The sequence below is a fragment of the Panthera tigris genome, chromosome E3, assembly GCF_018350195.1.
Source record: "Panthera tigris isolate Pti1 chromosome E3, P.tigris_Pti1_mat1.1, whole genome shotgun sequence".
Lineage (NCBI taxonomy): Eukaryota > Metazoa > Chordata > Mammalia > Carnivora > Felidae > Panthera > Panthera tigris.
Genome location: NC_056675.1, coordinates 14,892,229 through 14,917,727, shown reverse-complemented (window position 1 = coordinate 14,917,727; position 25,499 = coordinate 14,892,229). Strand labels below are relative to the sequence as shown.

At 47.1% G+C, this 25,499-nt stretch overlaps 1 protein-coding gene and 1 long non-coding RNA gene across 3 annotated transcripts in view; one reads left to right on the top strand and one right to left on the bottom strand.

Annotated features, from left to right (window-relative positions):
- Positions 1-5,866: 5,866 nt before the first annotated feature.
- On the bottom strand, positions 5,867-9,179 carry LOC122234529. Its single transcript, XR_006212297.1, has 2 exons — positions 8,880-9,179; positions 5,867-6,012 (listed from the first exon to the last, which is right to left on the bottom strand). It is a non-coding gene; the product is annotated as an uncharacterized LOC122234529 (long non-coding RNA).
- A 66-nt stretch (positions 9,180-9,245) lies between these two features.
- CALN1 (calneuron 1) overlaps positions 9,246-25,499 on the top strand; it is a 366,396-nt gene continuing 350,142 nt past the window's right edge. For both annotated transcript variants that reach the window (XM_042971106.1, XM_042971105.1), the window contains exon 1: positions 9,246-9,480. The gene's annotated coding sequence lies outside the window, so the exon portion shown is untranslated. The remainder of the gene's footprint in view (positions 9,481-25,499) is intronic.

Sequence of the window (25,499 nt, the reverse complement as noted above, 5' to 3'; positions counted from 1 at the left end):
TCTTTTAGAGAGAGAGAGAAAGAGGGTGCGTGAGTGGAGGAGAGGGGCAGAGGGAGAGGGAGAGAGAGAATCTCAAGCAGGCTCCACGTCCAGCATGGGGCCCAACCTGGGGCTCGATCCCACGACCCTGGGGCCATGACCTGGGCCAAAAATCAAGAATCAAATGCTCGACTGACTGAGCCACCCAGGTTCCTGCCTCCTTCCTTTAAAAAACAAAAAACAAAAACAAAAAACAAAAAAAACCCCCAACTTTGTTAAAATAGAATACAGGGAAGTATTAATGCACAATTCAGTTATTATTGAACGTGAACATTCATTCAACAACTACTGAGGCTAAGGAATGTAGTATTGTTAGCACCTGAAAGTATCCCCGAGGACCTTTCCAATGCCTCTTCCTCAAAGACGACCACCAGCCTATTTCCTCTCGGCGTTTCATGGTGTTTGCATTTCCCTTCATCTCAGTGGGGCCAATGCCATGTCTGTTCTTTTGTTCCCAGCCTCTTTTCCTCAACATATTTGCGAGACTCAGCCATGTTTTTGAGGATAGCTGAAGTTGATTCATTTTCACTAATCTATAGTATCCCGTCATCTATAAATATACCACAATTATTTATCTGTTCTGTTCTCAATGGGTATTTGGGTTGCTGTCAGCTTCAGCTATTAGGGTATAATCGGACCATCCCCCTTTTTTGTTGCTGCAGTAGTCTTAGGATGTGCTTTCCTCATGCCTCTGACTTCTTGCCTTCCTGGGACCTTATTTGTTTATTCTCTCTCAACTCTTTGTCTTATTGAGAACAACGTGGACACAGTTTGTGAAAATCTCTTCTGTGTCTTGTCATGATGTATACAGAGACACATATATATACAAGTAGCCTTTCCTTCATGTCTTCCAGCTGATGCTACCTTTACTTTCCGTTAGAAGATGTTTTTCTATGGTCCCTTTTGCTTTTTTCTGTTCTACTTTGTGACTCCATAAAGTCCTTTGCGGGCCCAGAATCTGTGAGCCAACAGGGTTTGTGAAGAAACTTTAGTTTCTTTGTTTTGTCTTCACTTTATCTTGGACCTGGGATAATTTTCCCCTTGTCAGCCCCAGCTGGAGAGTCCAGTTTGTAGAAGCCACTCGTCTAGTCCATGGCTTTTTTTTTTTTTTATGTTTATTTATTTATTTTTTTTTGAGAGAGAGAGAGAGAGAGAGAGAGAGAGAGAGAGAGACAGTGTAAGCAGGGGAGGGGCAGAGAGAGAGAGAGACAGAGACAGAATCCAAAGCAGGCTCCAGGCTTTGAGCTGTCAACACAGAGCCCGATGTGGGGCTCGAACTCACAAACCACAAGATCATGACCTGAACCGAAGTCAGACACTTAACTGACTGAGCCACCTAGGCGCCCCAAGTCCATGGCTTCTGAGTGGAGGTGGGACCTTTGGTTTTTGTTTCTTTTTTAATGTTTTATGTATTTTTGAGAGAGAGTGCAAGCTGGGGCAGGGCAGAGAGAGAGGGACAGAGGGTCTGAAGCAGGCTCTGCGCTGATAGCAGTAAGCCTGATGTGGGGCTTGAGCTCACAAACCGCACGATCGTGACCTGGGCTGAAGTTGGACGCTCAACCGACTGAGACACCCAGGTTCTCCTGGAGGTGGGATCTTGTTTGCCGCTACTCCTGGGTCTGCTTCCTGTGCCACAGAATTATGTAACTCCTTTGTTTCTCCCTTGTCTTGTTCCTCTTCCTATTCCCAAACTAGTATCTAGCACTCAGTGATCCCAGGTTCACTTCTCATCTTCCCCCCAAATAATGCAGGATGGGACATAGCAACCCATAGCTCTTGCTGCTTCTGGAGAGTAGGGTTTCCTGATGAGCTTACAAAAAGGGGTGCTGCCGGGCTGGGTTTGGATTGGGTTGGGGAATAGGTCACCATGGAAAACAGTTGTTATGAAATAGGGAGTGACCGCCTCCTTTGCTGGGCAGGTAGCCTGTGGGTCGCTGTTTGCAGGGGCAAACGATGGCGGTGAATCAATGTCCTCCTGCCGTAAGTACCTCTGTAGTTCCCAGGGGTGGGTGGAAATTGCTTTTCTCCGGTTTCTTTGGTGTTGCAAACAGTGAAGATTCTCCTCAACGCCTGACGTGTGTATGCATCTCAAAATTAATATTTCTGGGGATGTGCTCTTATCTACGCTTTGGGGGCTATTTTAATTTGAGTTTGGGGTGCTGCTTTCTGTAGCAACTGGCGGTGCCGCTTACATCCCTGGTTTTGACGTGTGTCACTGCTTTGGCATCCACGTCGCTGGCTGGTCCTCCGCCTGCATTTTTTCTACCTCTTCGTCTTTTCCAGTGTTCCTCGCGTGCCCCTCATCTTCTGCCCACTGTAGTCCCCTGGGGTTGTTTTTTGTTGTTGTCCCCCCCAGACACCTATGTGCTGATTGCCTCGACGTGCAGATCTTCAATCCCTGCCTCTCTCCTGCAGTTCAGATCTGCTACCCATCGTCCTGTGTAGATGCCTCACGTGTTCCTTAGGCTGCAGAGATCCAGAGCTGAATGGATTTTCTTTTTTCTCCAAAACTGCCTCTCCTCTGGAATGTTTCGCAGGAAATTATGTCACATCATACCCAGTCAGCTACAAAAGTAATCTGGGAGCCATCCTTGATTCTTCTTTTTCGCTCACCTCCCCCCCCCCCCCATGTAATTGGCAAAGTCATGCAGATCTTGACTTCTTTCAACATATCTCGAAACGAACCCTTGCTCTCTGACCACATTGCTTTTGTCTTGGGCCAGGTCCCCACCTCCCAGACAGCTGTAGTCACCAGGAGTTGATCTCCTTGTGCCTGATCTAGAGTGTCATTCATGTCTCAGTTCAGTTTCATTTCATTGGAGGGATACTTCCTAATGATGCACTTGATTAGGTTATCCGACTACTTATAACTTTTTTTCTTCTTGGCCTGCAAATATATTAGTATATATTTTTAATATTTCTTTAATCTTTGAGAAGCCTGGGTGGCTCGGTGGGTTAAGTGTCCAGCTCTTGGCTTCAGCTCAGGTCATGATCTTAGAGTTGGTGAGTTTGAGCTCCACATCGGGCTCCGTGCTGGCAGTGCAGAGCCTGCTTGAGATTCTCTCTCTCTCTCTCTCTCTCTCTCTGTCCCTCCTTTGCTTGTGTTCTCGCTCTCTATCTCCTTAAATATATAAATAAACTGTAAAAAAAGTTTCTTTAGTCTTTAAAAAAATTTTCAAATCCATAGGGGTTTGGAAAGTATAGTGAATAACTGTATGTCTTCATCTAATTGTTAATATTGAAGCATTTGCTTTCTCTCTGTCTCCCTTTTTTCCAACACACACACACACACACACACACACACACACACACACACACACACAGAGGCATGCACCCAATTTTTTTCAGTTCTAGAATTTTAATTTCTAAAATTAATCTCTAAAATTAATTTCTAAAATTAATTTCTAAAATTCTAGAAATTTAATTCTGGGTTCTTTTTTGGAGTTTTCATTTTTTCTGCTGAAATACTCATCTGCTTACTCATTGAAACAATATTTTTCTTGAATTATTTGGACAAATTTTCCTATATTTATAGTAGCTCTTTAAAGTCTTTATGTACTTAGATCCAACATCTGGGCTCTAGGCCATCTTGGGATTGGTTTTTATTGTTTATTTTTATTTTTATTTTTTTTAGATTATGGTAACACTTTCTGGTTTCCTTGCATGCCTATTAATGTTCGTACACCCAACATTGTAATGCTATGCTATGGAGACTCTGTGTTCTGTTATCTTTCTCTGAAGAGGGCTGATTTTTGCCTCAGGAGGTAGTTCAGTTACTACCTGGCTGCTTTCAAGTTGTTTAGGTTTGGTTTTATGCTTCTTCAGGGTAGGGCTGTGGGAATCCCAACATGTCTCCCAAGCCCCTCTAACTTGGCAGGGACTCGGCCTCCAAACTGTCTTCCTTGTGAGTCTCATCAGGGCTTGGTTTTAGGTTTTGATCATGTGGATCTAAAGAAGGCCTTTAGAGTGTGTTCTTTATTCCTGTGATGTGGTCCTTCTCGTGTCTCAGCTGGATGCCTGGGGTATTAATGAGGTTTTTTCCAGACATCCGGGATTGCCTCAATTCTAGCATTTCTTTTCTCTTCTCAACTTCTGAGAAGCTGCTTCCTGGTAAGTCTGGTTTAATCTCAACTTACATGTGGGTCGTCCAGCCAAGTATTCATAGGAGACCCACCTCACCTGCAGGCTTCTGGGGCTTTCTCTCTGCAGTTTTCTTCTCTCCGCTGCCTTATCCCATAAGGTTCTAGTTCCTTCAGCTACCCCAAAGTATGACCTGGGCTTGGGAAGCGGTCCCCAGGTGGAGAGCTCACCTGGTCAGTCTCCCTTCTCCCTACACTTGTAGTCTTGTGCTGTCCATGGTCTACTGCCTGGAAACAGCTGCTTTATGTATTTTATATATTTTGTTCAGTTGTGTGGTTGTACATGGTGGGAGGGGTATTTTTATACCAGTTACTTTATTGTAGCAGAAGTCTGTTGTTAATAATTTAATTTTTTTTACTCAGACCCATTAAAGGCAATTTCAACCAACATAGCACTTACCCTTAAACTTTTCATTTTTGTTTATAATTCTTTTTTTTTTAATGTTTATTTATTTTTGAGAGACGGAGAGACAGAGCATGAGCGGGGGAGGGGCAGAGAGAGAGGGAGACACAGAATCCGAAGCAGGCTCCGGGCTCCGAGCTGTCAGCACAGAGCCCGACGCGGGGCTCGAACTCACAAACCGCGAGATCACGACCTGAGCCGAAGCCGGACGCTTCACCGACTGAGCCACCCAGGCACCCCTGTTTATAATTCTTAAATGGCTCTCCACAGCCTACAGCTGTGTGAAGTTTAGTGAAACAAGCATACGACGTCTTGAGTGGCCTGGACCCTTCCTTTTTTTAAATTTAAAAAAAAATTTTAAATTTATTTTTTGAGAGAGAGAGAGAGGGCTGGGGAGGGACAGAGAGAGAGAGAGAGAGAGAGAGAGAAATCTTAAGCAGGCTCCGTGCTTAGCATGGAGCCCACCACCTTGAGATCATGATCTGAGCTGAAATCAAGAGTCGGACGTTCAACCCACTGAGCCACCCAGGTGCCCCCCAGACCCTTCCTTTTTGTCCGCTTGACTCCCTGCTTTCCTTCCAGATGGTTCCCTGCCACCTCAAGATCTCTCCCGCTTCTCTGCCTTTGTTCTAGCTGCTTCTGTCTACTGGAACCCATCTTTCAAGTTGCAACATTGGTGGTGGTCACCATCATCATAATCACCCGAGCGGAAGTTTATTGAGTGCTTATTCCGTGCTAGGAACCTTCGTTCAGAATGCTTTATATGAATTAACACCTTTCATCCTGCCAGTAATCCTCTGACTCAGGTATTATTATTAACTCCATTTTGACAAGTGTGGAAGATTGAGACGTGGAATAACCTTGTCCAAGGTTGCTAACTAGCGTGTGCAGCTTGTCACCTGGCTTCAGAGCCCATGCTGGTTAACTTTGATGCTAGGCCTCCTCTTTCCTGCTAGATGAGACCCTTTTGTGCCTTCCCTGCACCTTCATGTCACTATCGTATATGTCACTGCCACCGCTGTGACACATGGGTGAGAACCTGCCTGATTAATCAAGCGTGCAGTGGGTGGAGAGATATTTTTAAAGCTCTGTGTGAGCCCAGTGTGCTCCTCACCGAGAGGTGCAGTGCAGCCCGGAGAAGGCTGGTGATGGGCATGATTTCATGCCAGAAGGGGGCCGGGAGCTCTGAAGGACCCCTCCCCACCCCCACCCATTTTTTTTTTTTTTTTCCCCTCCTCTCGCTTCGCTGGTTGATTTAAAAATCCAAGAGGCACACCCTACTTGCCTTTTTGGAGACACTTCCTTCGACAGGCTTTTCAAGAGGGGTTTTCAGGAGGCAGAGACATGACTGTCACAAGAAGAGAAACTCCCAACTCTTATCGGAGAAGGCTGATGGCTCCGCGTTCTCTCTTCCGGAGGAGGCGATAAAACCTACACAAAGAAGCACAGCATCCAACAAGAGTGGGAGTGCCAGAAACGCAGCTCAGCCCCCAGAGCTGGGAATTAGCCTCACCACCTGGGTCTTTTATCTACCAACGCGACCTGCCTTTGAGCCTTGAGAGGGAAGTCTCTCGTGGCGAGTCCCCAAGCTCTGTTCCAAGCAGAGCCAAGGAGGGATTTCTCTGATGGTAGCTGCTTCCCAGGGCCCACTCCTTTAAGGGACAGTTGCTTCAGTCTTCTTAGAGGTTCCCGCCCCTTGTTCTGAAAATGCATTTTGGTAGCTGCATCCAAGAAAGAAACCTGAGTCCCGATCCTGCCACGTTCATCGTATTCATTTGTAAATTTCTATGCTGCCTTGCTTCCAAATGGGATCTAGACATCATATGATAAATGAAGAGGCAAACTGCAAAGGCTGTCAGAACAGAAGTGGAAAATAAAACTCCAGATACAAAGAGGAAGAAAAAAAAATGACAGCCCCTTAAACTAATGCAGTTACTATGAATGGGCGTGAAATTTAGCTCTAAGCTTCCAACTGGTTGGGGCAGAGAGGCTACACGTGTTACCTTATTCCAAGGATGGTGTTAAAGTGCCCCATTGGAAGAAGAATCTTCTCTCTATTTTATTTTTTAAATGTTTATTTATTTATTTTGAGAGAGAGAGAGAGAGAGAGAGAGAGAGAGAGAGAGAAAGCATGCAAGCAGGGGAAGGGCAGAAAGAAAGAGAGAATCCCACGGGGCTCGATCCCATGGATGGTGTGAGATCATGACCTGAGCTGAAATCAAGACATTTAACTGAGCCACCCAGGTGTCCTCGTCTGTATTTTAAATAGGAACCCTTTGGCCCATAATAAAAATACCCAATATGCAAGTATTTTGTATTATTTCAGAGATGTTGGTGCCTACCAACTTTTTCTCACCCTCAGATTTCTGAGGATTTATTTTTTTTTTGTGCATTTCCACTAGTAATAGTGGCTTATGATGGTGGTGATTCTCAATGAAGGATGAAGGATTATAGACTCTCCAAATGCAGAGAGACGAGGGAAGGTTGTAGTTTAAAAAGTCTTCCCACTGGCTGATTCTGAGACCCGCCCCCCTACCCCTCCTTGGCAATAGAACATGTTTCTCTGGTTCCTCCTCTGGAGATAGTAGGCAGAGGCGATATCTTGGTATGAAAGTTCAAGGGCCGGCATCATAAACCATGACCTTGACTTGGGATATTTGAGGAACAGGATCTACCAACCATTCGTCTCTCTCAGAAAATAACCTTGATACTGTTCCTGTGGAATCTTCCATTTTCAACCGAAATGCATCCTAACAGATCTCCTGAGGTAATTAAGCCCCTCGGTGCTTCTCCACATAACTAAGTAAGGTAACCTGTTGAGTAGAATTGTTCAGCATTATCCATCCGGATGCCGAAGGGAGTTTGCCAAAACTCATCATTCTGATGTTGGCTTCATTGATACTGAGCTGTTTTTCCTGGTGGTAATTGGCTAACAGCAGGTTCAGCTGCTTCCTGGGACTACTCAGGGATGTGATATTAGCAGTATGTTCTAGCAGGGATGGCTCGCTGGTCTTACCTCTTCACAGTGGCATCGAGAGCATCTCATCTAAACCCATCTCCAAATCATTTAAAAGCAGGTGCTGAGCTGGGACACAGCCATTTAAAATACAATTTTTTTTTGCTACCAAGAGGGTCATTTCTACTTTCTCTAACTCTCAAGCCAGAAGAACACTAAATTTACATTGAGACCTGAATTATTATATTGCTGTGTGACAAATACTCCAAAAACATTTTATTTTATTTAAAAAAAATTTTTTTAAATGTTTATTTATTTTTGAGAGAGACAGAGACAGAATGCGAGTGGGTTAGGGGCAGAGAGAGAGGGAGACACAGAATCCGAAGCAGGCTCCAGGCTCCGAGATGCCAGCACAGAGCCCGATGCGGGGCTTGAACTCACGAGCTGTGAGATCATGACCTGAGCCGAAGTCAGACGCTCAACCAACTGAGCCACCCAGGCACCCCCAAAAACATTTTAAAAAAACCCTCCAAAACCCAAGTCTCTTTTCAGGATCATAAAATTCAGGTGTGGCATGGACGGCTGGTCTGCCTAGCACCTTTCAAAATGTTGGAGTCAAGGGGCGCCTGGGTGGCTCATTTGGTTAAGTATCTGGTTCATGATTTCAGCTCAGGTCATGATCTCTCGGTGGTGGGATCGAGCCCCACGTTGGGCTGCATGCTGGGTATGGAGCCTGCTTGGGATTCTCTCTTTCCCCCTCTCTCTCTGCCTCTCCCCTGCTCGTGGTCGGTCTCTCTCTCTCTCAAAAATAAATAAGCAAACATTTTTTTAAAAACGTTTGCAGTCAAGACGTTTCCTGGGACTGCAGTCATCTGAAGGCTTGATTGGGGCTGGTGAATCCAATTCTAAGCTCATTCACAAGGCTCTTGGCTGGACACCTCCCTCCCTCCCTTCCGTGAAGGCTTGTCCATAGGACTGCTTGAGTGACTTCAAAGCATGGGCTTTGCCTCTTGCTAGCATGAATGATCATTTTATGACCTTGTCTCAGATGTCCTATTTCATCACTTCTGCCATATATATTCATTAGAAGTGTGAGAAGTGAGTCACTAAATACAGTCCACACTTAGGGTAAGTGGAATTAGGCTCCATCTTTTGAAGGAAAGAATTACCAGGTATATTTTTTAAACCACCAAAGACCATATAGCTTGGAGATGGTTTCTAGCTATTAAGTCAAAAGCTAATGAAATGTATATAGAAAATTCTAAAATCACAGCAGTTTCTTTATGCAATGAAGAAGAGAGGACCGGTGGTCATGGTTTTAAAAATAGGAATTAAAGCCTACCTGTTCTTGACAGAGTAGGGTCTCTGGAGTCCCTCAGCGCTGGGTTCTTATCCCAGTTGTACCACTTAGCAGCTCTTCTCCGATATCACTTTTTCCCCTAATAGCAGAAATTTTAGCTGGACCTGTGGATGCTGGCATAAAGACTACATTTCTCAGTCTTCCTTGAGAGCTAGATGTGGCCATATTAGTAAATTCCAGCCAGTAAGATGTAAGCAGAAGTGACATTGGGCAACTTTTGGTGCATGTTGCCTCTTCTTTATCCTTTCTTCCTTCTTATTATTGGGATGGGAAAGTCCTCATCTGACGCCATGAAGACAAAGAGTTTCACCACGGAGACCAAGACAAAGAGTTCCGTGGAGGCCGGAATGCAGAGCTGGAAGGAGCCTGGGTGCCTGACGGTGGTGAAACAGAGAGAAATCCACTTCTACCTTGTTCCTCTGGCACTCAGATCAGAACCTAAACTCCCAGAATCAGCAGCCATACGACCACAGACGAGTAATCTGGTCTCTAAACCCATTTCCAAGTGTTAAATTAGCGCCTTACGTGCAAAACTGCTTTCAAGAGTCCCCTGCTTACTGTTTTTGAGGAGGAAGCATTGTTGGTAAGGTTGATTAGGTTTGATGAGTCTGTAATTTCAAAACATCGCAGGTTTGTCCCTTTTCTCATATATGTATTGACTGCATTTCAAACTCATCTGTTGAAATTCTAAGAGAAGAGGCTCAGCAGGGCGAAAGGGGGTAGAGCCAACAGGGCGGGCGGGATGGCAGGGACCCTAGAGCCCTGTAGGAGGTCATTGACTTTGGGTGGGTTTGCCTGCATGTTGAGGGCAGTGCGCATATACACCATATTTATCCCTATGTGCAAACATGGTGAAAGTCTAGGTGCACAGCGATCGCTCAGAAACGCTCGTCGAATGAACGGACACAGGTCTTCTGCGACGAGAAGTTTGTCCCAAAGTGAGCTAATTGTTCCTGATTGTTCGCTCTCTAACAAGAGTGGATTTGGGATGATCTGTATGGCGGTGAAGCATGGTTCATGATGCATGACACGTAGGGACCTGTGACTTACCGCAGTGCTCCATGAGTTTTGGCTTTTTCACCAGCACAGTATAGATGACAGTATGTACTTTCCAGGGATGACGGTAGACTCACACAATGCAGAGTGAGTTACTGTTGTGTATTTCACACGTGCCCAATACATAGTAACGGTAGTAGTAATTGTTGCTGTCGTTGTGTTGACGATGTTGACCATGGCGGTGGTGGTAGTGGTAATGACAATGACAAGACACACCCAAAGGATGGTCACTTCCAGGTTAGGGGCAAGGTGGCTCTTTAGAGGAAAAAACAGACCACTAGCCAGAATCGTGCACAATTATCCTGGCGGGACAGGCTCACTTCAGGATGTGAATATCCCTAATTGGAAAGGCCTATCAACGTGGACATCTCTGGACATCCCATTTTGATTCTCTATGTCTTGGCTGTAAGCCCCATAGGGACACCTTTCCTACTCCTTCTGCCCCACCCTCAGCTCTTTATCTTTCAGAGACCCTGCCCTCATTGGTGTAGAGGCAAGAGTCTAAATTGTCAAAGGATGGAGAGGAAAAGATAGCGAATGATGCTAGCTTTTCAAGCTCGTGTTATCCTGAGAGAGAGAACCAGGATCCCATAAGATCTGGGCTTTGATGTGAGAAACATCTGTGGATGGCTGAAAGTTCAAGCCTTTCAAGTCCTCACTGTGATGCTTCCAAGGATCAGGAGTGAACATGACATAAATTTTCTTTTAAAAGAAACTGATGTGTCCCCCAATGCTTATTTCCATGGGTTGGAGCAGAGGTGGTGATAGGAGACGGGGAGCCTGAAATCATGGCTCAGTGACCAGAACGCACTCCCCTTTGGGAGAGGATGTTGTCAGCTCTTTGAGTTCAACATACTGGAAAGCAGATTTTCATTCCTTACGTAACTCACTGCAACCCTCTGCGTGGCCATTTAGCGTGCCCGCATAGAAGCGTTGCAGGGAGGACGGGTCCTAAAGTTCTTGGTCTGGTGCCCCCGAGCAATTTGTAGGTGACTTTAGAGAGCTCAGTCTCTCTGCCATCTGGCACTCAGGTGGGGAGAGGTGAGGGAGGGGCGTCATGGGGACAGACCTGAGAACTCACTATTTCCTGAACCTCTGTGGGACCTGTCCTCAGACACTGGTGTGCAGTTTCTTAGCCAGCACCTATTGAGGCTGCAAAAAACTTCTGAGAGTTTCAAGGGCATGATTGATCGCGATTTTGTGCTCCTCTCCGTAGGAACTCTTCACAGGTGCCATCCATTTCTGGGAAAAGTGCCGTGAGCTGACTGCTGAGTTCTCTTGCCAGATTTTGGAGACCCTGTATGTGCACATTAAGAAATGTGTTATTTCAAAATTTGACTCCTTAGCGACTGCAGTTAGCTTAGGGGACAGATTTATGAAGAGCAACGATGGTCAGGCCAAAGAATGTTCTAAGTCAGGGGCTTTGAGCTTGGGGTCTGTGTATCTCCTGGAGCTTCGGAATATTTTGTGTGTTTATGCGTAGAGCTTTCTTTCTGGGGAGAAGATCGACAACTTTCGTCGTATTCTTAAGGGGCTTCAGCAAAAGGGTAAGAGTAGTTGCTGGTCCCCATCTGGTGAACTGGGCCATTAGGATCTTATTTTGTTTTGCTTGCTGTGGGAAGACTGGGCATGGTGTTATCATTGTGTGCTAGTGAGGTCCTATCTGTCTTTGCAAAGATGGCATTGGCTGTGGTGTGGAGAATGGACTTGGGGCGTGTGGATCTAGAGGCTGGTGTACCCACAGGAGCCCATTCTCATAGTTAGGGGAGAAACAGTGGGGACCTAACCTCAGCAAGTGGCAGTGGGTTGGAGAGACGTGGGCTTGGGCATTTACCGGTGCGGACACTTGACCGTGTTGATGTGATCCAGTGTAGTGCTCATAGTAACTCCGGGAGGGATTCTTGTCCCTGTTATACAGATGAGGGGAATTATGTGACAGCGATTACGTTGTTTGCCCAAGGTCGCACAACTCACGGTTGGTGGACTGAGATCCGTACTCTGTGTTCTCTGACCCCGAAGCCCATACCCTTCCTTAACTGCCACGTCATACAGTCTCCACCACACCAGGTCTTGACGTGTGGGGGTCGGGCGGGCGAGAAGGACGAAGAGTTAGATGTGCAGCCACCTAACTAGTGAGGCGCAGGTGCTGCTGGTCACTGAGGCCGGGGAGAAAGGAGTTTGAACAGGATAGGAAGAAGATCATGAGAACCGCAATTCATCCCAGTGGCTGTCCCGATGGCCAGTGGGCCCTTGAGTGATGAATTCTGGGGCTCAGTATTTAGCCGGGAGAGAGAGATTTTGGAATCTTTACGATATTCAAGTTGTGGATCAAGGAAAGTGGGCCAGAGATGGAACCTCAAGACCCAGCAGGCAGTTAGGCCTTTGATCACAGGTGTCGCTGGTGGCCAGGGTACTGGGGGTACCACTTCTCCCGCCAAGCTTCTTTATGGCCTCTGGCTGTGCTTACACGCCACGTTTAGGCCCCTAGCTCTCCTTCGTATTCTTAAAAGCCAAAATCCTCTATCAGCTGGGAGGACTCCGAGTTGAAAAATAGGTCACCTATTTGTGCTAAGTTGATTTGCTTTATTGAGGGACAGTGCCCCTCTCTTTCTATTAGTTTGAGTCACAAACTTGTCTAAACTCCTTGACTGTCTTCGATTTTCCAAGAAGTTCACTCTGGCCCTTGGCCACGCAAATTTTTTTTTTTTTTCAGGGTGTCCTAGAAATAGATTGTAGTTTTCCCTGCCAAATACACCTGCCCGGCCAGTCGAAAAGGAGTTGATGGAACCAAACTAGAAAGGGAGAAGGATATTTAAGAGGGAAGGGATAAAACGGGGTCTTCTCTGTGAATCTGGCGTCTGGCCATCATTTTATCCCTTATCAGGGTGGCGCGTGCACGCGCGGGTTTCTATGTTTGTATGTTTGTGTCGTCGCGTCTGTGTGTGTTTATGCGATTGTGTTTATATGTTTGTGTGCTTGTGTGAGCGTGTGTATGTGTGTTTATGACGGTGTATGCGTTTGTCTGTTTGTGTAGTTGTATTTGTGTAGGTGTGTATGATTGTATGTTTCTTTTTTTTTTAAGTTTATTTATTTTGAGAGAGAGGGAGAGACAGTGTGTGCATATGAGTGTGGGAAGGACAGAGAGAGAGAGAGAGAGAGAGAGAGAAGGGGGCAGCGGTGCGGAGAGCCTGTCTCTGGTTCTGGGGTCCCCGGTTCTGGCTTGCCCCTGAACCTTCTCTCTGGAACCTCTGGAATCCCTCAGACCACAGGACATGCCACCATGGTTGTGTGAACTTTTTATTCGACAACACTTTGCTGACATTATCGGATCGGACGTGCCAGGATATCAGGGGAGGGGGATGAACACTTACGAACGTGCTGGAGACGCCACAGGAGAGAAGTTCCGTGGGTGGGGGCACTAGAAATCGGGGTTCTACCCAGGTTCAGAGGGCCTCGGTGTATTTTCTCTTACAGGCGTGGCCAGGGCCAGGTTCGCCAATGATTAAGACCAGAATTCTCTAAGATGGGGTGTCTTTTTTGATATATGGGGGCAATAAAGCTTGCCTTCTAATGCGACACTAATAACGTCCCCGTAAGTTGTTAAATCTTGAAATTTACCCATCTGTTCAGTGTATAGCTCTCTTTGAAGAATATTTATTTAAGTGAGATAAGACGTCCAGGTTGGTGCTAAGGTTTACTTGGGGGGGCACATGTCATTGCTGTGGGCTCAGCAGCAGACGCTGTCCCTTCCTCAAAAAAAAAAAAAAAAAGAAAAAAGAAAGAAAGAATAAAGAAAGGCCAGGCTGGGGAAACCCAGTAATAAAAGCCTCCTATCGAAATTCTGCAGGACAAGGTGCGCTGGGAGGAAAGACCAGTGGCACAGAAGTGTCCCGGGCACTGTGAGGACCGGTCTGGTCGCGCCAGCTGCTGGCAGGCAGTATGGCTCAGTGGGCAGAGCCTCAAAGAGGTGGACCCTCGGTTTGTCTCCCAGTAAAACGGGGATCATTATTTCACCCTCAACCTTGCCCCACAGAAGAAAGTTGTGAGAATGAAGGTTCCGGTACGTAGAGCCAGTACGTAAGTGAGAAATAATAACCAAGGCCGTTGGTTCCGTGCTGATACATAGACGAAAAGTTGCATTCATCCTCCCGCTGTTCGTGGCATTTCTGCAAATATGCAAGCATTGCGTCCAGGTGCCGAAAGTCCAAATGATCCGTCAGACACGGATCCTACCCTTAAGGGTCCACCCAAGAGACTAAGGGCCGGCGGAGCAGGTAGATGGGACGTGGCTCTCAGAACAGGACACCTCTGGCCTTCGTGCTTTCTGGAGCCCGTGACCCTGTCTGAGCTTCAGTGTTCCTACTTGTAAAAATGAGCCAGTAATGTTGACCTCAGGGTTCTCTTTTAATGCCAAAGGCATAACGTCATTCATTCAACAAATATTTATCCAGTGCCTGTGATGTTTCAGGCACTGTGCTAGGCTTCTGGCTGCTGCAGTGAACCCCCCACGGGGCTTCTGGCAGGAGATGTTGTCTATTATGTGATGATGAATTATTGAACATAAAGGCAGCAGGAGACGATAGGAAGTGTTAGAGGTGGGGTGGAGGTTACTGCATTCACCTAGATGAGAGATGATGGTGACCAGGGTCCGGGGGGGTCGCCACGGAGGTGGGGAGAAGTGGTTGGATTCTGGATTATTTTGAAGGTGGATTTACCAAGGTTTGCTGATGGGTGAGTATGGAGTATAAAAGAGAGGAGTCAGGGATGACCTCAGGATTTGTGGCCTGATCAACCGGAAGAATGGAGATTCTTTTAGAGGGAGAAAATCCTAGGAGGTCAGCATTGAATGTAATTCCGAGATGCTTCTTTTAGTTATCCACGTGGAAATTTTGGCTAGGCCGTCGGATGCTCACGTCTGGAGGTCAGGGAAGGAATGAGGCTTAAATAGGTAAAATATCTTAGGTGGCATGTGGCAAAGGGGGGGGTCCTAAATACATTTTTTAACTCGTAGTAATTTTCTTCTTCTTAGCGAGATAGACGCACAGGCGATTGTAATAAATGAGACAGAAAGGTCCTCTCTGCCCTTTACCCAGTTTCCCCCATCTTGCAAACCTATAATACAGTATCGCAACCAGGATATTGACACTGATAGCCAATAGGCAGAAAATCCCCCACCCCCCCCCCCACCACCAATGAATCCGTACGAATTTAATCCATCAAATGCCCTCAAGCACTACAGAAGATAAACTATAGGAGTTCAGAGGAAGGAGCAATAATGTCCTGGGGTGGGGATGGCGTGATTCGTCAGAGAAAGCTTCCAGAAGAGGGAGGCACTTACGTGGGGCCTTGACGGACGGGAAAGGCCGTGGGTTCTGCGACAGGAGGGTGGCCCCCGGGGGGTGGAAGTGTGGTGCGTGCTGGGCCTTTGAGGCTCTTTGGCCTGTTCAGGGTGGCGGGTGTGGAGGTGGGCCCGTCGCGAAGCAGGGTCGAAAGGTTGGTGAGGTCCGGGTGGGGCTGCAGTGGGCAGGCAGTCGGAAGGGTTGTGCTTGAAAGAGGTACAGCCAACTCTCTGCGGAGTTTAGTTCAGCCCCGATGTCTGCGGGTGCTGCCGCCGAGAACCTCACGGGAGGCCGGAGAGGAGAGTCCACCCGACACCCCAGGCTAAAGGGAAGCCAGGCCCTTGTGGTCGAAGGGGAAGGAAAGGGACGCCTCATTTGACACGTTGAGTGCCTAAGGGTGTAGGCTCAGGAGACCCACTGCGTGCACCCTGCTCCCCTCTTATTCTGTCTCCACCACTGCTCAGCCAGGTCCTTGCTGTTTTGATTCGCATTTCCACGTGGGGACACTGAGGCACAGAGAGGTTTAGTCACTGCCTCAAGGTCACACAGCTGGGCGAGGAGAAGCCAGGTCAAAGACCGGGCTGTCTGACGCCCAGGACCTCAGATTTAACCTCCGGTGGCTCAGCCTCTCGGGCTCATCTTATTCAGATGATAGGCTCCCTTTTATTCATTCAGTTTTATTTTTGTTTTTTGGATAGGCTCATTCTTATTTTTTACTAAAACATTTTTTTTAATGTTTTTTTTTTTTGAGAGAGGGAGGGACTGAGACAGAGTGAAAGTGGGAGAGGGCCAGAGAGAGCCAGAGACACAGAATCTGAAGCAGGCTCCAGGCTCTGAGCTCTGGCCACTCAGCACAGAGCCCGACTCGGGGCTCAGACTCGGGAACCATGAGATCCTGACCTGGGCCGAAGTCGGATGCTCAACAGACTGAGCCACTGTCGATGGAGTCAGTGGCTACGGGGTGGAAAGCGTTCGCTCTGGGCCGGTTCTGCCCCTTCTCGTAATGAAGCATGTGACCTCGGTCCAGGCTCTCGACTTCCTGACCTTGACAAAGGACGTGGAAGAGCTTGGGTGGCTCGTCTGCAGTGTTCGGATGACGGTTGCAGGGGACGGGCGAGGGCAAGCGTCTGGTGCTTTGCTCAGAAAGGTGGCGCCTCTGTGGCTCACAGCGGGCGTCACGGGGCTGGCGAGACCGTTGGAGTTTCAGCAGCAGTGAACCTGGAGCCAGGCAGTGGTGGCCTGAGCCTGTCCCCACTCAAGAAGAGGCATGGGGCAGAACGATGAATCTGGATGTCCATATGTAACCAGATCAGTTGGAACTGTAGGATCTCTACCTGCTTGTTAGCATAAGCCATGTGGTTTTGCAATATTTCTTTAAGGAAGGAATCTGTGCTCTACCACTGCTGATGTGATTTTTCATTATTTTGCTCAGCTTACCCTCTATTGTCTTTTTTTTTTTTTTTTCTTTTTTAAGGAGGCTCGATGCCCAGCATGGAGCCAAGGCGGGGCTTGAACTCATGACCCTGAGATCAAGACCTGAGCTGAGATCAAGAGTCTGACCCATAACCGACTGAGCCACCTAGGCGCCCTGTTCCCTTCATCTTCTTGATTAAAAATGTTTTATTTTTACCTTTCTCTTCCGTTTTATTTTGTTTTTTGAAAGATCTTATGTTTTTCAGTAATCTCTATACCCAATGTGGAGCTCGAACTCACAGCCCCAAGATCGAGAGTCATGTGCTTCACCAACTAAGCCAGCCAGGGCCCCCTTTGTCTTCTATTTTACACCCTAAAACTTAAAACATCCTCTTGAAAATGCTTCCCACAGCAACAGAAATATAATCCATTATACAGTATCTTGGTTTTCAAACTGGGATTGAGATTATATTTTTGAAAAACAAAATTTGAGATTGAAATGTAATGGATGCGGTGGTAGGCTGAATAATGTTGTCCCCAAATTACAGATGCGGTGGTAGGCCACAAATACGTGGTCCCCCCCTGCCCCCCCAAATACGTCCAGGTCCTTGCTCCTGGAACCTGTGAATATGTTATCTTAGGTGAGAAAATTTACAATACAGATGTGATTATCTTAAGTATTTTGAGATGAGGAGATTAGCTTGGATTATCCTGACGGGAATGATGTTATCATAAGGGTCCTGATTAGAAGGAGGCAGGAGGGTCACAGAAAGTGATGTGACCATGCGCTGGGGTGGGGGCGTGGAGGGGGATGGCCCCTGGGCATGCACTGGGCTGCCTATGATTATACAGAATTTATATGAGTAATGAGGACAGTTGGCCTGAGAGTGGGGAGGACGAGTCGGACGGTCCTGCGTAGAACATTATGGTGGCCCAAGGGTCACCTCCTTATTTCGTGTCTTTTTTCTTCTGGTCATTTTCAAGCATTTAATCTTTTTTTTTTTTTTTTTTTTTTTTTTGATTCCTCTCTGATCAAAACGTGCTCGGAAGAATGGGATAATGGTTACGTGCACCTTGTGTGAATTCAGGAATTCCGTGGCCTTGGGCTTGCTGATTTCACTGAATGTTAGCTTGGGGAGTGACAAGGGGAGAAATGGAGGCCAGCTCCTCGTTCTGTTGGGTGGGTGCAGCACCTCGCTAAGGGACATGACCCGACCCCCCCCCCCCACAGGCCGCCCCTCACCCCAGGGCCCAGGCCTTTGCACTCGGAGTCCATCCAGAGAGGCTCCCCGGGGGCCTGCCCCCTCTCCATGGGGTCAGTCACCCCTCTCAGGCAGTGCCTAGGTTTGAAATGAGAGCTTTTGTCCTCTGTCACCGATAGGAGCTTCAGGTATGTCTGAGAGAGGGAGGGTGGCGTCTTGAGGCAGGGCTTTACTTTCGGCGGATAACAGGGAAGCTGGCATCGGGGAAGGGGGAGCGTGGCCCTGTGGGGAGGAGAGACAGAAGGGGAGCCTAGAAACGTCTCCCGCCGGAGTGGTGTTTCATAGTGACATTTTCTCAATTAAAAACTGTGGAGGAGGCATAATGATATACGCTTTCCTACAAGGGCTGGGAGACTCTGTGGGCAGCTACATTCCTCTGCACTTTGTTGCCGGTGGAACAGAAAAAGACAAAAATGTCAAGGAGCGAGTACAGCGCGCCTTCCCTGTCGAGAGAAGAGCTGAGCCTTTTGTGTTTTGTGAGGCTCCGGCAGGGCCGAGGCCCGGGCTTTGAACCACGCGTTTGAGTCGCCCGTGAGAATCCCAGCTTTGCCGCTGGCTGACTGTGTGACGTCTGGCCGGTCGCTTCAGCTCTCTGATCTTGGTTTCCTGAACTTCACAATGGGTCACGTCCAGGACACCACGCGGGGGCGTGGGTGGAGCGTGGCACGCCCGTAGCTGGTGCCCCGGAATCCGCGGCCGCGATGGTGGTTCTTTCCGCGATTGGAGGGGGTGCCTGACACAGGGAAGGAGCCCCCCACCCCCAGGGGGTGGAGGAAACAGCCCACCCAGACGCCTCTGGGGTGTGTGCGGAAGTCATGGCTGCATAGGGAGTTGAGAAAAGCAGCGATCATTCTCTCTGTGAATCAATAGTGTAGAAAAACCCCCCTTTCCTGCTCCAGGCTGCTTATACATATGTCTTCTCTGCCTGGGCAGCCCTTTCTGCCCATTTCTTGTCTGCTGGCGTTCTATTCCTGCTGTCCCCCAGCTGCCACCGCTTCTCTGGAGCCTCTAAAACCCACCCCCAGCCGGACGGAACTCATTCTTTGTGCTCCGACCTGGCTCATTCCTCATTTATATCACAGTAACACGCGGTGGAGAGTCGGACGCTTAACCGACTGAGCCACCCAGGCACCCCTCCCCACTTCTGTAGGTCTTAGTTCCTTCACTGAAGTATATACCCTGAAGGGCAGGAACAGATTTATTTTTGAATCTCTCGTAGTGTTTGAACAGAGCCTTGCACATTGTAGGCACTTAGTAAATATTTGTGGACTCCTGGAAATGCTGTGACTTGAAGGAATTGAAGTTCCCAGAATTCCGGAATAATCCGACTTGAGGGATATTTACCCTGTCCTTGTATTGAGTATCTACTACCTGCTGGGCACCGGGAATGCACCGATGAAAAATTCAAGGCTCCATGACCCAGCAGACAGGATTTCTTCAGCAAAGTCACTCTGGGTTCTCTTCTGGTTCCCATAACGTCCGGATCTTCCCGAGAAGATCCTCGTACAGTACGGGGGGCTAGAACAGTGGACGCTCATGGTGACCTCTGGCTAGCAGATGAAGGCTAGAGAGAAGCAACAGAGGTATGTTATATATTCTAGAACTATTTCCACTCAAACTCACTAAGTAGAAATCATCTCTGGGCCTTAGTCTGGTACAAAATTCTCTCTTTTCCTTGTACTCGTCAGGAACCGCAGCTCTGTGCCCCCCAGTGTTGTCTGTATACAGATCTTATTAGATCTTCTGGCAGTCCTAGGAGCTCAGAGGGAGCAGGGGCCTTGTCCAAGGTCACTCATCCCCGCCAGGAGAACCACAGAGTGCTGACAGTGAGTTGGGGCGGGGGGTGGGTCATGTTCTCCTTCTCCCGTCCTGTGACTTTGGCTGGCCCTCTGAGTCTCCATGTTCTGATCTTTCCTGTACCTTCTGGGCACAGCTGAGGTCTCCTAAGTCAGTGCTGAGTGTCAAAGGTACAGCGATTTCAAAAACAAATGGACATTAGTCAGTTGGGAACAGGGAGAAAATCAAGTTTGCTTCCTTCCCTTTATCTGATTTTACTGGTAAGGTTGAGACAGTTGAGTAAAATTGGGTTTGGGGAATATCTATGGATTTCAAATGTCTTGGCTAACCTTGATATCATTTTTTCTGATAATAATCACGAGCCAGTTGATTTTTAAATTTCAAATGTGTTTATCCAGTATTTCTAGAAGTCTCTGAATGCGTGATCATTTATTTCTTTGAATTGTTTACCAATAGATGAAACCTGACATTTCCACTACGGTGGATTTTATTTTCTCAATAGTGTATAAAACATTGTGAATGTATCCCTCTTATTCTCAAAGGTTAAACATACATTTAAGATTTGAAACTCACACATAGAATTACCATACGATGCAGCCTGCTCTTCTGAGTATATGCCCCCAAAATCTCAAACAGATGTTGGTACGGCCATGTTCATGGCACCATTTTTCACAATAACCAAAAGGTGGCAATGACCCAAATGTCCCTCGAAAGGCGAATGGATAAACAAAATGCGGCGTAGACACGCAATGGAATATTGTTTAGCCTTGAAAAGGAAGGAAATTCTAACACCTGTTACAACACGGGTAAACTCTGAAGACATTATGCTCAATGAAGTAAGCCAGTCACCAAAGCGCAAATACAGTATGACTGTACTTATTATACGAGGAGGCATTTAGAGTCGTCAGATTTACAGAGACAGAAGATAGAATGGTTGCCGGGCGTTGAGGGGAGGGGGGACGGGGTGTTTTTGTTTAATGCGTAAAGAATTGCAGTTTGTGATCATAAAAAAGTCCTCGAGGTAGATGGCAGTGATGGCTGCATAGCAGTGTGAACGGATTTAATGTCACTGAACTACACACTTAACCATGATTAAAATGGCATCAGGGAAATGCAAATTAAGCCACAATGAGATACCACCTCGCATCTGTCAGAATGGCTAAGATAAAAAGCCCTAGAAACAACAAATATTGGCGAGGATGTGGAGAAAAAGGAACCCTCGTTCACTGTTGGTGAGACTGCAAACTGGGGCAGCCACTGTGGAAAACAGTATGGAGGTCCTCAAAAAATGAAGACTGGAGGGGCGCCTGGGTGGCTCAGTTGGTTGAGCGTCTGACTTCGGCTCAGGTCATGATCTCACGGTCTGTGGGTTCAAGCCCTCAGGCTCTGTGCTGACAGCTCAGATCCTGGAGCCTGAATCGGATTCTGGGTCTCCCCCTCTCTCTGCCCCTCCCCTGCTTGCATTCTGTCTCTCTCTCTCTCTCTCTCTCTCTCAAAAATATAAAAAAAATTTAAAAATGAAATGAAAACTGGAAATCCCATATGATCCAGTAATTCCACTACTGGGTATTTACCCCAAGAGTTTGAAAACACGAGTTCCAAAAGTTATATGCACCCTTATGTTTATTGCAGCATTATTTACAATAGTCAAATTACGGAAGCAGCCCAACTATCCATCGATAGATGAATGGCTAAAGAAGATGTAGATATATATACAATGGAATATTATTCAGCCATAAAAAGAATGAACTTTCGCCATTTGCACCAACATGGATGGATCTAGAGAGTGTAATGCTAAGTGACGTAAGTTGGTCACAGAAAGATAAACACCATATGACTTGACTCCTAGGTGGAATTTAAGAAGCAAAAACAGTTGAACAACAACAAAAAAAGCAAGAAAATGGACTTAACTATAGAGACCAAACTAACGTTTGCCAGAGGGGAGGTGGGTGGGGGGATGGGTGAAATAGGTAAAGGGGATTAAGAGTATACTTACCGTGATGAGCACAGAGTAATGTACAGAATAGTTGAATCCCTGTATCGTACACCTGTAACTTGTTAAATAGAACACTGTACGTTAACTATGCTGGAATTAAAATTTAAAAACATGGTTAAAATGGTTTAAAAAAAGGAAAGAAAAGGGGCGCCTGGGCGGCTCAGTTGGTTGGGCATCCGACTTCAGCTCAGGTCATGATCTCACAACTCGTGAGTTCGAGCCCCGCGTCGGGCTCTGTGCCGACAGCTCGGAGCCTGGAGCCTGCTTCAGATTCTGTGTCTCCCTCTCTCTCTGCCTCTCCCCCAGTCACGCTCTGCCTCTCTCTGTCAAAAATAAAGAAACATTAAAACAATTTTTTAGGGGCGCCTGGGTGGCGCAGTCGGTTGAGCGTCCGACTTCGGCTCCGGTCATGTCCTCGCAGTTCGTGAGTTTGAGCCCCGCGTCGGGCTCTATGCCGACAGCTCCCAGCCTGGAGCCAGCTTCCGATTCTGTGCCTCCCTCTCTCTCCGCCCGTCCTCCACTCTCTCACTCTCTTTCAAAAATAAATAAACATTAAAAGATTAAAAAAAATTTTTTTTAAAGGAAAGAAAAAAGAAAAAAAGATTTTAACTGCATAACCCATCATCGTAGTGGCCTATGCTTTTCAGATCTCATGCGCTGCCTTTGTAGACAGAGGTATGGCTGCATTATCGTCTCGGTCATTTTATTTTATTTTTTATTTATTTTCTTAAGCTTATTTATTTTGAGAGAGAGAGAGAAAGAGAGAGACAGCGTGAGTCGGGGAGGGGCAGAGAGAGAGAGAGAAGGAGAGGGAGAGAATCTCAAGCAGACTCCGCACCATCAGTGCAGAGCCCCGTGTAGGGCTTGAACTCGCAAACCGTGAGATCCTGACCTGAGCTGAAATCAAGAGTCTGGTGCTTAACTGAATGAGCCCCCCAGGCAGCCCAGACTCTTAGTCATTTTAGACATGAGAGTGTGTTTTGTTGGATGTATTTGAACCTTCTTTGTTTCTGCATGAGCAGGGGTGGGGGGAAAGGGTGGTGCTCTTGCCTTTGTTGACTTTTAACAAATGGTTACAAACGGAACAGAACAAAAACACCCAAAACCTGCAGGGGACGGGTCCAGAAAACATTGTTAGCACTTTCATGTCGGCTCATGCCAGGCACAGTCTGGTCCCAGGTACGTGCCTGCTGAATGGGTGGGTGCTGTACAGAGTACAAGGCAGATGATAAAGTAATGTGATTCCCCTACTGGAACTAAAATATTCCAATTCAGCGAATGTTAGCTGAGAACCTCCAAGGTGTCAGAGAGCGTAGTTCATACTGGGTCTGAGTTGAAGGGGTGAAAAGACAGTTTAACCCCATTTCAGTGCATGGAGAGGGGCCCCTGTAGACAGTGATGACGATTGTGGCAATGGATTATGAGGGACGGTCCCTGCAGCAGAAGTATGAGGTACAAGGCCAGAGGAGGGGGATTAATTCTTTCTGAGGAGGCTGGTGGGAGCACTGTTTCCTGGAAAGGTCCCTTGACTGAGCTGGGATTTAAAGGATCGGGTACACAGGTCACTCTGAAATCTAGTTCAGCCCAGTGGGATTGAAGGACCTGCAAATTAATCATCTTTTCTCTAAGAAAGCTGCCTTCGCTCCAGGAAGGACTCTTTTCTGGGGGAGCGGTCTTGAGCCCCTTGAGACAGCCTCAGGAATATACTCCCTGGTGACAAATCTCTGTCTTTGGAGGGCAGGAATAGTTTTAGCATCAGCTACTGGCTGTTTTAGAGTCAAATCGGGTGGGCCAGTGACTGACCAAGTTGGCCAGACCACTTGTGTCATTATGCAGTGACCAGGTTGATGCGTATTCCTTGTCACTGGCTTTGAAGGACATTCAGAAGAAGGTTCTCCCAAGCGTCTGCAGCAATGACAGCAGTAGTAGGTCCTGTGGCTTCCTTAAGTGGCCCCCATGCTCACTGGAGAGTCTGTTGAAAATATCAGTGTCGAGGGGCGCCTGGGTGGCTCAGTCGGTTGAGCGACCGACTTCGGCTCGGGTCATGATCTCATGGTTTGTGGGTTCGAGCCCCGTGTCGGGCTCTGTGCTGACAGCTCGGAGCCTGGAGCCTGCTTCCGATTCTGTGTCTCCCCCTCTCTCTGCCCCTCCCCTTGCTCATGCTCTGTCTCTCTCAATAATAAATAAGCATTAAAAAAATTTAAAAAAAGATCAGTGTCGTGTCATTATAGTTAGAACTTGAGGGGAGAGTCCTCTCCAGCATTGTCTAGTTATTCATGCAACAAAATGAGCTTGTTGGAAGAGAGTGTCACTCATATTTAAGCTTAAAACTTGATTTCAGTGCTACAGTGACACTCAGGCAGAGCTTAGATTCAGAATTCAGAACCAAGTCCTGTCTGCTTTGTCCTGAATTTGCATTTTCCCTACCTCTCCTGATCTCCGATTTCTAAGGCTAGCCTACTTTTGGTAGGAGAGGCGTTTTGAGGGTGGTTCTGTTGGTTTTAACAAAGGGGCTGTTTTGTTGTCAACAGTCCGTGCTCTCTGCTCCAAACCCTGCTGATGTTGAGGCACATTTAGTGTTAGCTGGTGAGGGCTGGGCATGCTGAATCATTTGACAAACCACGGTTTTGGCTTCTCTGTAGAATCATGTTGGCCAACTGAGTCAACTGACCTACAAGCCCACTTAGCTTGGGGATTTAGAAAATTAACACCTTAGAAAAGTGATCTTTGAAGAGTTTAGAAAGATTTTTCTGTCTTCATAGAAAATGTAGTAGTACTTTAAAATTTTAGGGGCGCCTGGGTGGCTCAGTCGGTTAAGCGTCCGACTTCAGCTCAGGTCACGATCTCACGGTCCGTGAGTTCGAGCCCCGCGTCGGGCTCTGGGCGGATGGCTCAGAGCCTGGAGCCTGCTTCTGATTCTGTGTCTCCCTCTCTCTGCCCCTCCCCAGTTCATGCTCTGTCTCTCTCTGTCCCAAAAATAAATAAACGTTAAAAAAAATTTTTTTTAATTTTATTATGTGTTGATTTTCCTACTGCGCAGGGTTACTACATGCAGGAAACGACAGAAGCAAAAGAATATCATTCCTGCACTTGAGGTGTGCTCAGGAGCTGGGGCAGCAGAGCACCATAGAATATTCGAACAGGAAGCACCAGGAGATGTGTTTAGAAAAAATGGTGTGGAGCCATGTTACTTGAAATACAGGAGATGAAGGCATAGTTTGGTGTAAACTTGCACATGATTGTTAATTGTCAGTGTGGGTCAGGGGTCTGAGACCTCTCGGTTTTCCTCCATGGCCTTGTCTAGTTTGGTACGAGGGTGTCTGTGATGGGTCCTGTGTCGTTAAAGTCTGTTTGTTTGTTTTTTTTGACACTTCTTATACCATGAATTCCTATGGAACAGGTGCTGGCAGCTTAGGCTTCTTGTTACTTGTTCTTATAGAAATGAAATGTGTTTCCCTGCATAGAGCATGCTCTAGTTAAAATTAAAAAGGCAAAGAAAAAAAGCTGAAATATCGAAGCTCATTTTCGATGTGCCTTCATAACCAACATAACTACTCCTGAGCAGCGATTTTAATGTTTCCCAAGGCTGACGCCCACAGACCCCAAACAGCCAACCCTCACCTGGAGCTTTGGGGAGTGCCCCCTGTCCTTCATAGGGCTTCCGTTTCCCTCACAAGCTTCTGGAAGCTGCCTCTGCTCTCAGAGCGCTTCACCATGCTAAATTATGCACATGTATTAT